The following is a 12,535-nucleotide window of genomic DNA, read 5'->3' as shown; positions in this document are numbered from 1 at the left end:
TGTCACCTAGCCCAAAACTAACTTTTATCTACTACTTAAAACCCTTGCAGGAATAGGGTCATTGAGACACTGAGTCTGAAAATTGACAACGGCACGAGAGTCTCAACGGTGATGGCTGCGGTGTGCCTCAAGTCAGTGATTTAAGCTGGCTGGTGTGGGCCGTCGGCACTCTCGGCATGGAGGTAAGAGCGGAGTGGAGGGCAGATACTGAGATACTGTAGTAACCTACACCCTGCCCAAAGCCAGTGGGTAAACTGCTAATACCCTCCATATGCTGTCACTATACTATATAATATATCCCATCCACATGCTTACATTATACTATATAGTATACCCTCCACATGCTTGCATATATATATTAATAGCAGAAGGATGACTTTTATGAGTGACATATTTTATGATGCCGTTGTCTGAGCAGGGCACATCATATATCAAATTAAAGATCTTATGCTGGGTACACACAACACGATATCCGGCTGGATCGGACGACATGTCAGCAACATAGGCCCGTATTCAATTTGGAGCGAAAAGACGGAATCGGCTAAAAAGTTTCGCCGATGACGTCATTTCGCCAGGCGGAAAAGTATCGCCGTATTCAATTTGAAAGACTTTCCGCCTAGGCGGAAAGTCAATGCAATGTAATAGGCAAAAAAGTTTTGCCTATGAATAGCAGGCGGAAAAAAGTGCAGAATTGGGGTTTTGGGGTGCAACGTTGCGGGAACCCCCGTGCAGCCTTCAGACAGTCCCCCAAAGGTAAACTGCATCAAAAAAAAAAAAAAACACTTAAGAACACCCCCAAAAAAGTCTCTTCCATTTTGAGGGTGAAAAAAAAATAAGTTGGGGGACAAAGTTAAAAACTAGCGAACTACACTCTAGGGGTGTCCCCAAGTATGCCCCATGTGGTTTTTTTCATTGCAGGTACATGCGGCAGGTGGATTTTTCACGATTTTTTTAACTTTTGCAACTTTAAAATATGCTGGCCCCCATTTTCAAGTACCCCAAATTTACTGGGATAAGTTATTTTCTGCAAAAAAACCACCAGAATACTATTCTTCACCACTTGTACAAAAACGCTATTTAACAGCTATTGAGCCCGTTTAAAAACACCAAATACCTTCAGCAAGCCAAATCGGGGGTAACCATAGCTAACCCCCATGTCAGAGCATCTTTTGGGGGGTGTCAGGCTGATTTCCCCAAATCTGACATGACTATCCACTTGTTTACGTTTCGCCGGGTCCCGTTTTCGCGTACTTTCAAATTGAATACGGGGATACGTGGGCGATACTTTTCCGCTTGCAAAACAGGCGAAAAGTCCGGGCGGTGGAAATGTATTGAGGGTCCGCTCAAATTGAATACGGCTCATAGTCTAGTGTGTTCCCTCAATGTCATTGACAATGCGCTCTTCCACACAATGTCAGCAACATCGCCCATTGGACCTGCATGCAGGTCAGACGGGCGACATCATTAGCATGGCCCCCGCTCTCGCTCATAACTAATGGGGCTCATCCATCAGCGATGGATTGCCGCGATCCTACAACCCGGCATCGCGGGATTGCAGAAATCCAACACGTTGGATTTTCCCAATTTGACGATCGCGAAAATCGGTGACATTTAACATGTAATATTTCAGCGATCCTGCAACGGATCGCTGACCATCGATGTTGGCCGGCCGGCGTTTCCACCCGGCAGATTGGCATTTCCAATCACGTCGCAGGATCGCGGAAATACCGGTCAGATGTATGGGCACCTTAACGTGGTTACTGTCGGGATTCCCTACTTATACTAAATACCCACCACCTGCTGGCCTGTTTTGGTAGTGGGGGTGGGGCACCAAAGGACATTTTCGCCCAGAGATCCACATGGTCTAGAACCGAGTCCGACCCTGCTCGTTTTAACTGCAGCAGCCATATACCTTTTAACTTGGGTGTAAATCAGGCGCTTGTTGATCATTTATTTAATTCTGTAGTAGATAAATGACAGTGTATGCTTTCCTGGGCAAACAAACCTGTGTTCTGCAATATGTTGGTGCTAAATAAAGAAAAGATCACTTATACTGTAAAATGATACAACACTACTTAAGCCTTGAAGAACTACATTGTGCAAAAAAAAGGAATTAAAATAACCTTCCTATGTTGATGGTTGCTGCGAATCTGATCAAAACTGGACTGTGTGTAGTTAAATATATAAAAAAAAAAAGACAAATGCATAGTAATCCCAATAAATCCGCTCCTGTTACTACCACACCTTTTACTTCAGTTCCGTCATGTCGTCTGATTTATCTGGACACACCCTATTTATACTGACTATATAATGCTCGCATGCTGTACATACAGGAGCTTCCATCATTTATGATTATGAAATGTCCACTGACGGTAACACAACAACGTTGTCCTCGCTGAGATTAGATTAACAGCCAGGTTGCCAAGTCAGCCATTTTCTATGGTGAAGCGGATGCAAGCAAATCACTTCATATATGCGTACCAATATTAGTGTATTATAATACAGCGTGTATATGGAGAGCTAATTCCTATGTAGCCTGCGCGCTTTTTGAACATAAAATATCATTAATCATGATTTAGGAGTAGTAACATAATGTCCGCCATTAGCGCTTTGCAGTTATTACTGTAGTGTATTACGTCACTAGTGTACAGACGTGTCTGCGCATGCGTACTGACAGTTTCCAGTAGCGGCCGGGCGCCTCCCTCGTGTATCCCGTGCTGTGTGCAGCCGCAGAGAGAGACCCCGTAGATGAGCAGCTAATGGCGGCGGTTGTCGTTTGAGAGAGGCTCGGCGAGTGAGGTGAGCGGTCGGGAGAGAGGGACGGGCTCCCGGGGAGACACTAGTTGCGGCCAGTACCAGGGGGTGTATGGGACGGTGCCTGTACCGGACACCGCGCCCTTATCCTGTAACCGAACATACAGGGGCCGTACCCGACGTTATAGATGACACCGTGTGTTACATACAAAATGGAGGCTCATTGTTTGTGGTGTAGACGACGCACGGGAGAGGGCTGGAAAGGTTCATACTAAACAGGTAAATGTGGCCGCGTATTTTATGGGCGGGGGAGTTATACCACTTTGATGGCGTTGTGAAATTGTTCGCGGTGCACCGGAGAGCACGCGGGGGGAGTCGGTCGCTATGTGCTGAAGGTCACGCGGGGGGAGTTTGTTCGTGTACCGAAGGTCAGGCGGAGGGAATCGTTCGTCGTGTACCGGAGGTCAGGCCGATGTGTGGGGAGGGAGGGATCAGGGTGCATTAGAGTCATGCGGAAGTGGATAGTATTTGGTGTGAGCTGGAAGGCCCTAGAGGGGGGTGTTATTTGGGTGTATTGGGAGGCATGCAGGATTGAGAAGGGTATTTAGGCTGCATTAGAGAGCACATGGAAGAGTGTATAAATGGGATGTATTTGAGGACACGCCAGAGAGGGAGGTTATTTGTTGTGTATACAGTAAGCAGAGGTTAAGGGTCCCATACATCTGTGACAGAACGTCGCGAAGTAGCGATCCTGCAACCCGGCATCGCAGAATTGCTGAAATCCGACATGTTGGTTTTCACCAATACGCAGATCGCAATAAAAAAAAATGATCATGATTGGCAGATTGGTGAAATTTAACATGTTGAATTTCACTGATCCTGCTACGCATTGCGGAACTTCGTTGGCCGCCGTTCAGCGTTTATCCGATCCCATCGCCACGTTACAACGATCCGTCGCAGATGTATGGGAACCTTTACCCATGGTGGTTGGAGGACATGTAGTACTGGGAGGTTGATTAAGGTGTGTTGTAGGACTTGCATGTCGGTACGGTTACCATACCCCTTGTACACCGATATGAAAATCCCGGGTTGTTGCACGTGAATGCGCCATGGCCAACCTGGGATTTTTGTCAGTGTAAACAAATCCAACTCTGGTAGCTTTGAGGGTTGGCCATGGGTCATTCCCGTGTCACCCTGCAGTGTAAATGGCGCAATCTGGGTTATGATGAGTCAGGTCGTGCAGCATGTTACCCGACTCTCCGGCTTCAGTGGCGTTTGGAGATTACATCATCTCACTATGTCACTGTAGACATAGTGAGATGATATATATATATATATATATATATATATATATGTCACTGTAGATCTGACTCCGGTGTGAATGGTGCCGTCCTGGGTATACCCCGGGTTGGCGCCGCAGTGTAAAAAGGGTCTGATCTGGGTTGGAAGCGTGTTCCAAATCCCGGTGTAAAAGGGTTATCAGAATATGTTGGGGATTCTAAATGATTGGAAGGTTACTAGGGTTGGTATTTAGAGGATACGAAGTGTGTTTTGGAGAATTTGCAGGATGGGGAGCTTGCTTGCGGTTTGTAGTTTGACATGTGGGATGGGGAGCTTACTCGTGGTACGGTGGAGAAAACAGGAGGGGGAGCTTACTCGGGTACTTTGGAGGTTCTGAGGGATGAGTAGCTTACTCATGGTTAATCAAAGTAACTGAAGGTTGGGGAGCTTACTCAGTGCATGGGAAGACCCGGAAAATGGACTTTTACTTGACGTTTATAGATGGACACATGGGTTGAGTTTACCCCGTGGCCTTTGGAGGATATATAGGCCAAGTCAGGGTGAATCAGTTGGAATGCATTGGATGGTACCCGATATGGAGTGCATGTGAGGACACCATAGGATGTGGAGCTTACTTGGGGTACACTGAGTACACAATGTGATTGAGGGTTTATTCTCTGTATTTTGGAGGACAGATGGGAGATCATTTGGTGTGAATCGAAGGTCATGCTAGTGGTGGTGGAGTATTTGCGTTTTAATTGTATAACACTGATTATTTTCTTTAGTATGGTTTAGAGGACATAAAATGAAAGTACTTTTTTGGTGCTATAGTACATGTCACTGGTAAATGGGCTTTCTTATGTCATCAGTGCAGAAATTACAAATCTTCCCCTTACGTAAGCATTGGTCATGTTTAGATCGCTGTATGCCATGTGTGCTCTCACTACTGAAATACTAAAACTATAAGAGGGGTTGGGGGCAAATATTTTCTAATGTCAAGCACTTTTTTTTAATTTTGATATTATTCCGCTTATTTTGGTAATTCTCAAGCCGTAGGAATTCTTGCTTATGTAATTGATTAGCTGGATATCCTTATAAATCCATGCTATTTGTGATGATGTCCAGTAAGTGTAGGGTTTGTATGTTATTTTTTTCCCAGCTTGTTAGATCTCCATACTGTAAAGCAAGATGTGAAAAACTAGCCATTATATCCCTCTGTTCGCGCCCGACAGGAGCAGCAGTTGAATAGCTCCATTGGGTTCAAAGGGGGGGACAGCTGCCAGCGCCAACAATTAAATACCGCCTTTGGTGTTAATCTTAAATTAAAAGTTAATCTGCAAAAAAACAATTGAATTCCCCCCATACAGTTTCTTGACTGCTTGTGTAATTTAATTTTCATCATGGGTAGTGGTCCTTCAGGTAGATTATAAAACATAATGAAATCATTACCTTGTTTTGTTGTACTTTTAGACACAAACCTTATGAGGGCGATTCATTTATTTTACCTAATGGGTGACCGATGGAACAATTCAGTTGTTGCTCCGTTTGGGCTTGCATTGCCGCTGGTAGACGCATTTCTACCCACAGCATCCTGTGGTGGCGAGCAGAAATGTTCGAGAAGTAGGCACTTTCTGTTTGACTGCCCATAGCAGTACTCTAGATGGGTTTAACCGCTTCGCACGGCTAAACCCAGTGCTGTCTGGCACGCACACGTGGTGTGGGCGCCCAAACTGAGCAGCAGTTAAGTTGCTTCGTCAGGACGCCCATTATTTAAAGCGACTGATAAAAGAATTGAATCGCCCCAATTTGTTTTGTATTTTAGAAGCTTTCTTGATATAGATATACAGATGTGTCTTCTATACTATTGCTGCAGTCGCACCAAACAGCCATTCTCAGCATCCGAGGACCTGTGTGCTTGCATTAATCGTCTTTTTTTGAGATTACAGGACGATATTCCATTGATTCAGATTGTCGCACCCAAACAGGTCGGGTTTAGCCGAGTAAAACGGCTAAACCCAACCTAAGTGCTGGCTAAACCCAACCTATTTGGGCGCGTCCGGCGCTATAATCTGAATCAATTGAATATCGCCCCACGACCTCCCCTCACTTTAGACGGGAGAACGGACGCTATAAAACAATTGAATACCACCCATTGAATAGCTTGGTCTGGAGCAAAGGAGTGACGGCTGCCGTCACCAGCAATTGAATACTGCCCAAAAAAACTACACCACTTGGCATGGCACACCTTTACCACTTGGTGTATTGACACCTGGTGGGCATCCAGTTAGGTACGAGTTGGCTTGTGCAAGCAATTCTCATGACGAAATTGCAGTGCAAACTGCAGATGCAATCCAATTCCAAATTTATTTATTTTTTTTCAAATCACCCCAAAATCAACTTTTTAATTAGTTTAGGTACCCCAAATTTGAAGTATTTTTAATTGAAAAATAATTGAGTTTGTCTCTTAAAATGGCCACAATATAACCTTTTCTTCTACTTTTTTGTTTTTAGCATTATTTGTTTATTTTATGTGATTAATTGAAAAAAGTTTGCTTTTCTAGAATGTTTGCTTTTTTTTTTTTAAATCAGCCATTTGACACCGTTTAAAAACATCTAGTACCTTCCTTATGCCCACTAACAGCCTTCTATATGATTCTTCTAACGAAGATCACTTTTTGGGGTCCAGGATGGTTGTTTTTCAAGCCCTTCTCCCAAGTCATATGTTATACAAAATGTGCACCCCCCCCGCTGCAAGTACCACGAATAGACATTTCTAATTGGATCTTGCATTTCTTAAGATTGCGCATTCGTGCAGTGTTGGGAGTTTCATAAAACAAACAAATTTTTGCAAATTCACACCTAATTGGATTGACCTTCTAGTATATGAGGACACATCTGCATATTTCATAAATTAATCACAATTAAAATGTAGATTTTTTTTTTTTCTGTATTTGTAATTTGCTCTCAAAATAAAACACCACACAAACAAATTAAGTTAGTGCTAGGACCAATTTATCTGTAATGCCAGAGTTGAGTCTGCTAAAGTCTTCCACTGTAGAATCTACAACTGGGTTAGGCAGCATGTGGCACTCCAGCTGCTGTGGAACTGCACATTCCAGTATGTCCTGCCAGTTTTGCTGTTAGGGCAGAGGTACCCTAACTTTCCAGGGTTTAAGGATAACCATGCTTTGGCACTGGTGACTCTATTAGTACATCAGTCTTTTGATTTAAACATCTGTGCTCAGTCATGATAAAAGTTGGACTGTTATGGTGCATACACACGGTCAGATTTGATGAACTAATTCATCAACGATGAACAATCTTTGACAGTATTAAAATGAATGAAATCGTCAAAATCTGACTGCAAACACAGTCAATGTGCAGCGTTCGTTGATGCATGCCCTACATGTCAAAGATATGAACAATTGAACGATATTTACTATCATTATTGTTCATGTCTGATAAGAAATCTGACCGTGTGTTTGCACTAGGGATGTGCAGGCTCGGATAGGTTCGAGTTTGCACGTGGAGTTCGGATTTTTCCCTCCAAAAAAACGGAACTCAGAAAGAGGCAAAACGTCATCTTGCACGGACGAGCATCATCATTCCTGGACTTTTGTCCAGGAATGATGATGTTCGCCCATGCAAGATGACGCTCCTCTGACAATGGGCTTGATTCAATTCAGCTGCCGGAGCGATTCAATTCACTGCGCTGTTTGGTACAACAAAAGGATTCTCGCACCCCCCTGAGGGTGCGAGGAGAAACACGTCAAAAGTGCCGGCTGTGTGTCTGTTCTCCTGCTTAGCGCGGTGCGCTAACAGCCTTGAGGCTGGCACTTTAGTTAAAGAATGCCGGTTCTTGCGACTAAACACCCTTAATTTGCTGAAAAACACTTGCCTACCATTTCTAAAATGAAATTGTAAAAAATCAACAATTTGACACCTTTTTAAGAGCAACCAATACTGTGCTTAAGGCCACTAGTGCCTTCTAATACTGTACTGCTATGTTGTGATAAATGAAATGAATTAAACAGTGCTATAAATTAACATATAAAAATACATATATAAGATGGAATGCATTGAATAATAAAAATTTAATAGTAAAATGATTGTCATGCAATCATATAGCCATATATATCATTGAAGAAAAAATGGCTTCATAGTTCATACACAATTTAAAAACAAAATCTCAATTGACAAGCATCTGGGATAATATGCATATATTGTGAGAAACACCTGTTCCTATTAAAAGCCTCTTAGAGTGCTGGAATTTGTTGGCTGGTGTATTATGCAGCAGTGATATTAGTCTCATATAATTACCACTATGATCCAGAAATGAAGGGTCTTTAGCAGAAATTATCCTGCACGCTGGTAGTCCCTTGGAAGAGATGGACCTTTGTGGATAGAGTTGCTGAGTTCGTTATTTGTGACAAAAACTGCCGTATTGAATCCAGATGATAACAAGGAATCAGGGGCTTGGTTCAGGCGTTCCAAAATGAAGTGCAAAACAAAGTCCAGTACAAATGCTCCTGACGTGTTTCCCTGTGTTCCACAGCTTTTTCAAAGGGAAAGCCCCGTATTCCTTGTTCCCATCTGGATTCAATACGGCGGTTTTTGTCACAAATAACACACTCAGCAACTCTATCCACAAAGGTCCATCTATTCCAAGGGACTACCAGTGTGCAGGATAATTTCTGCTAAAGACCCCTTCATTTCTGGATTATAGTGGTAATTATATGAGACTGTCTGTCTGATATCACTGCTATATAATATCTGACACCAGCACTCTTAAGTGCGGTATTCAATTGTTATAGCGCACCCGATCTCCCGTCTAAAGTGACGGGAGATCGCAGGGTGCTATTCAATTGTTGCTGTTTTTCCCGCTGATTGTGCCCAAAGTGGTCGGGTTTAGCCGCGTAAAACAGCTAACCCCGACCAAAGTGCTGGGCGCGGTCGCGAAAAGTGATGTTTGGGCACTCTAGCTACGGCGGCAGGCAGGGCGCCGGAGCTAGAGAGGGCACTTCCCGGGGGCGCTCCCTAGAAGGGGGCATGTCTAGAAGATGCGTCCCCTTTTGTCACTCTTGGGGGCGTTGCCGGGCGTTTAATTTATAGCACTGTTTAATTCATTTAATTTATCATACCTAACTGAGGTTGACTAGCCTCAATAATTCCAGCAGCTTTAGAAACACTACCCTATGCAGCGCCAGAATTAGAACCATTCGTTATTTTTCTTGTGCTGCTATGCTGTTGGCACTTTTGGGGGATTCAGGGTGATTTTCCCACTATTTCATACACTACTCCCTATTCCCACTTTGTAGAATTAACACACAATATTGCCTCAATTCTCACAAATAGCCATTTACAAGTGAATTGCGAGAAGGGCGCTTCATGAAAATTAGTTGCAATGTGTGTGTGATAAAGTCGCAAACCTGCGCTCCCTACCTCCTGCTGAATTGATTTCCCCACTATGGGCTGTATTCAATTAGCGGCGAAAACGCCCTTTTTTTCGCTATTTGCAAAAACTTCAGTTTTTCATCAAAAAAAGACGAAATTTTCGCCAAAAAACAGGCAAACACGGCAACAGGCGGGAAAAAAACTGGAGAAATTACTGGGGAAAAAATCGTAAGTTGCATACTTTGGGGAAAAAAACCAACCGCGCAAATTTTGGTCAGAAAAAATAAATTGTTGAAAAAAGATAGAAAGCAAGTTTTTTTTCCAGAAAATTACTATTCTACGTAAATTGGGGGTACGTTAAAATGGGTGCAAGTATATTTTCGTGTCGTAAAATAAGCAATTTTAAAAACTTAAAAAAAAAAGCATGCGACCGCGTGCGATGTTTAAAACACTTGACGCATCCATATCACCCCCAGAAAAATCAGACCCAATAAGTTAAAACCATTTTCAATTATTTTTTTCCCACCTAAAATTTTCGCCAAAGTACGCAATTTACAATATTTTTTTTTTCTAAGTGATTTATCATAAAGGGGTGTGTCCAAAGGTTTTTGAAAGAAATCCCCACATTTTTAGCCAAAAATAGGGATTTTGCATTTTTTTTTCTCCTGGTCTGAGATGGAGAAACTTTTCTCCAGTTTTTTTTTCGCCTGGTGCCGTTTTTGCCAGTTTTTATTAGGAAAAATGTTGCATTTCTTTTTTTTTTTCTTTTTTGCGAAATGGCTGTTTTCGCTGCTAATTGAATACGGCCTTAAGTGCTAAACTTGATAGGGTAGAAAAGAAGACCATCCTGTATATCCTCCAAACAGGTATGGTGAAGGGGATTTTTTTTAAATTGCCAGTTTGGATGAAAATCAAGTCTGAAATGTCTGTTTTAGGATGTACCTATAACTCACTTTTCCAACTGTGCTCCAAAATATAATATAAATAATTTCTTGGGCATCTAGTGGAGTATTGGTTAGATGGAGTGAGGGTCTTTGTTAATCTGGTTGTAAAAAAAATCACTAAACCCAATAATGTAAACTTCCAGACACGACCATGAAGGAAAAATAAGTTGTTCATTGTTAAATTGCTGATACACAGCTTCTTTGTTTAACAGTAAATTATTACCTTAATGTACCACTGCATTGCAGAGATCTGCTCTTCTTCTTTAAGGCCATGAACTAACTGGATCTGATACAGATCAAAAAGCTGAGATATCACTGTCCCTGTGTATGAACCAAACAATCCACCTGAATTTTCTGCAAAGCAAGTTGTCACTGTGATGATTTAGTTAGAGAAGTACTGTACCTCCCTCCTAATATGGCAATCTGCTGCAGAGGGGTTAGAATATGGCGGTCATGTAAAGTTGCAGTTAGCTATGGGAGTGCTGCTTGATTGACGTTCTAAAATGACAGCTGCAAACCAATATAAATGGAAGAACCAGCAAGTCCCTGATACTCTTCTGAAAATTGGTTTCGACATGGAGTTCCTAGGGCTCCACTAAAGAGTTGAAACATAACTGGGTACTTTTATATTTTTTGAGGCAAGACCAATTTGAGTATTTTTGCTGTGCTAGTTAACTAAAATAACTTTTTGTTCTGGTATACAGATGATTGTTTTTTGGTTTTTTTTTTTAATTGTTTTTTTATTTAATTTATATTCGGAAAAACAAAATTAATAAAATATACACTTTTCCATAATTCTATTGTATGCAGTTGCAGTACCATCAAAAATGTACAATAAACTATCTCTTCAACAATATGTATTTTCATAGGTAATGGAAATTTATACAGCACTGGCGCCCGAACGGAGTAACAATTTAATTGCTATGTCGGGCGCCCATTGCACAATGCGCACCCAAAAAACATTGGATCGTCTCTATAGTCTCTCAAGACCGCTCTTCAATATTCCAAGCTGTTCTTTTTGGTTAATCTTTTACAGCAGTGCTCATATAATTTTCCTTGTTCAATTATGCCTACACTCCTTGCCTTCTGCTTCATCCTAATGTATTATTCTGTTCTATTTACAATGGAGATTGCTATTTTGCTTATTTAAAATGTTTTACATATCTGAAAATACTTTAATGCAAAATATTGATAATCTCAATTATTTATTTCCCTATATTTAGAAACTAATTGGTCTATCGCCGTCATTTCTATACAGGTTATTATGGCCTCTGTTAAAAATAAAAAACCCCAAAAAATGCACTACTTGTTCCTATATGAATGCATGTTAGGTATTTTTTGTTATTGAATTGTCACAACAAAAATACAAGACAAGGCAGGTACAGAAAAAGAAATAGGGAAGGAAAGGGTATGGCCCACAGGCCAGGTTTCATTAACAACAAAAAAAAGCTCATAGAAAAAGCATAGTTAAACATATTTAAAAGACACAAATCAACATATTAATGAGAACTACAAATCAAGCTATCCATACAAGAACAAAATATACTGTTATTGTTTTGAAATCGCATAGTATCGTCTCTTAAGTAGCAGAATTGGATATGAGGACAATCCACATCAACAGTCAACTACTTCTCTGCCCAATTCTCACTCCACCCAAACCATCTCTTCAGTGGCTTGATGGCCGACGAAGAATAGGAGCATCCTACAATTCCAAAATCAGTGAGCTTGTACCTTAAACTCAGTTCTATTGATTGTACCACTGCAGAACGCCAATGATGGGCAATCGGGGCTTTAGTCACTATTAATAGATGTCCCATCACATACCTATCGTTAAAGGATATATTCACTTGTTATTCATAAACAGTGCCAAAAGGGGGTACAGAGCAGCTCCTATCACAGTAACTCTGGCAAGCAATGCAAACACATTGTTCACAGTGGGACTAGGACTGGATATGCCCAGAACACATGAAAAACATCAACAAAATGACCACAATTGCGCCAACATTGGTTAGAACGAGAGGGACAAATTTTATGACCCTTCTCAGAGGTCAAGTGTAATCTATGTAATAGTTTGCTTGTGTTTTCTACTTCAGGGTCCATAGGGTATCCACAGGATACCTTGGGGTATAGGTGTGACGTCAGTCGCAGGGCACCAAAGAGTT

The 12,535-nt window shown here is 41.7% G+C and overlaps 1 protein-coding gene across 5 annotated transcripts in view; it reads left to right on the top strand.

Moving 5' to 3' along the window:
* The first annotated feature begins 2,698 nt into the window (after positions 1 to 2,698).
* The window catches only part of DIDO1 (death inducer-obliterator 1), a 73,898-nt gene continuing 64,061 nt past the window's right edge, over positions 2,699 to 12,535 (top strand). For all 5 annotated transcript variants that reach the window (XM_088442814.1, XM_088442815.1, XM_088442811.1 and 2 more), the window contains exon 1: positions 2,699 to 2,799. The gene's annotated coding sequence lies outside the window, so the exon portion shown is untranslated. The remainder of the gene's footprint in view (positions 2,800 to 12,535) is intronic.

The sequence above is a fragment of the Taudactylus pleione genome, unplaced genomic scaffold (genome assembly GCF_031769625.1).
Source record: "Taudactylus pleione unplaced genomic scaffold, aTauple2 ptg000018l, whole genome shotgun sequence".
Classification (NCBI taxonomy): Eukaryota; Metazoa; Chordata; class Amphibia; order Anura; family Myobatrachidae; genus Taudactylus; species Taudactylus pleione.
Note: the sequence above shows the minus strand (reverse complement) of the source record. Positions and strands in the feature narration are given on the sequence as shown.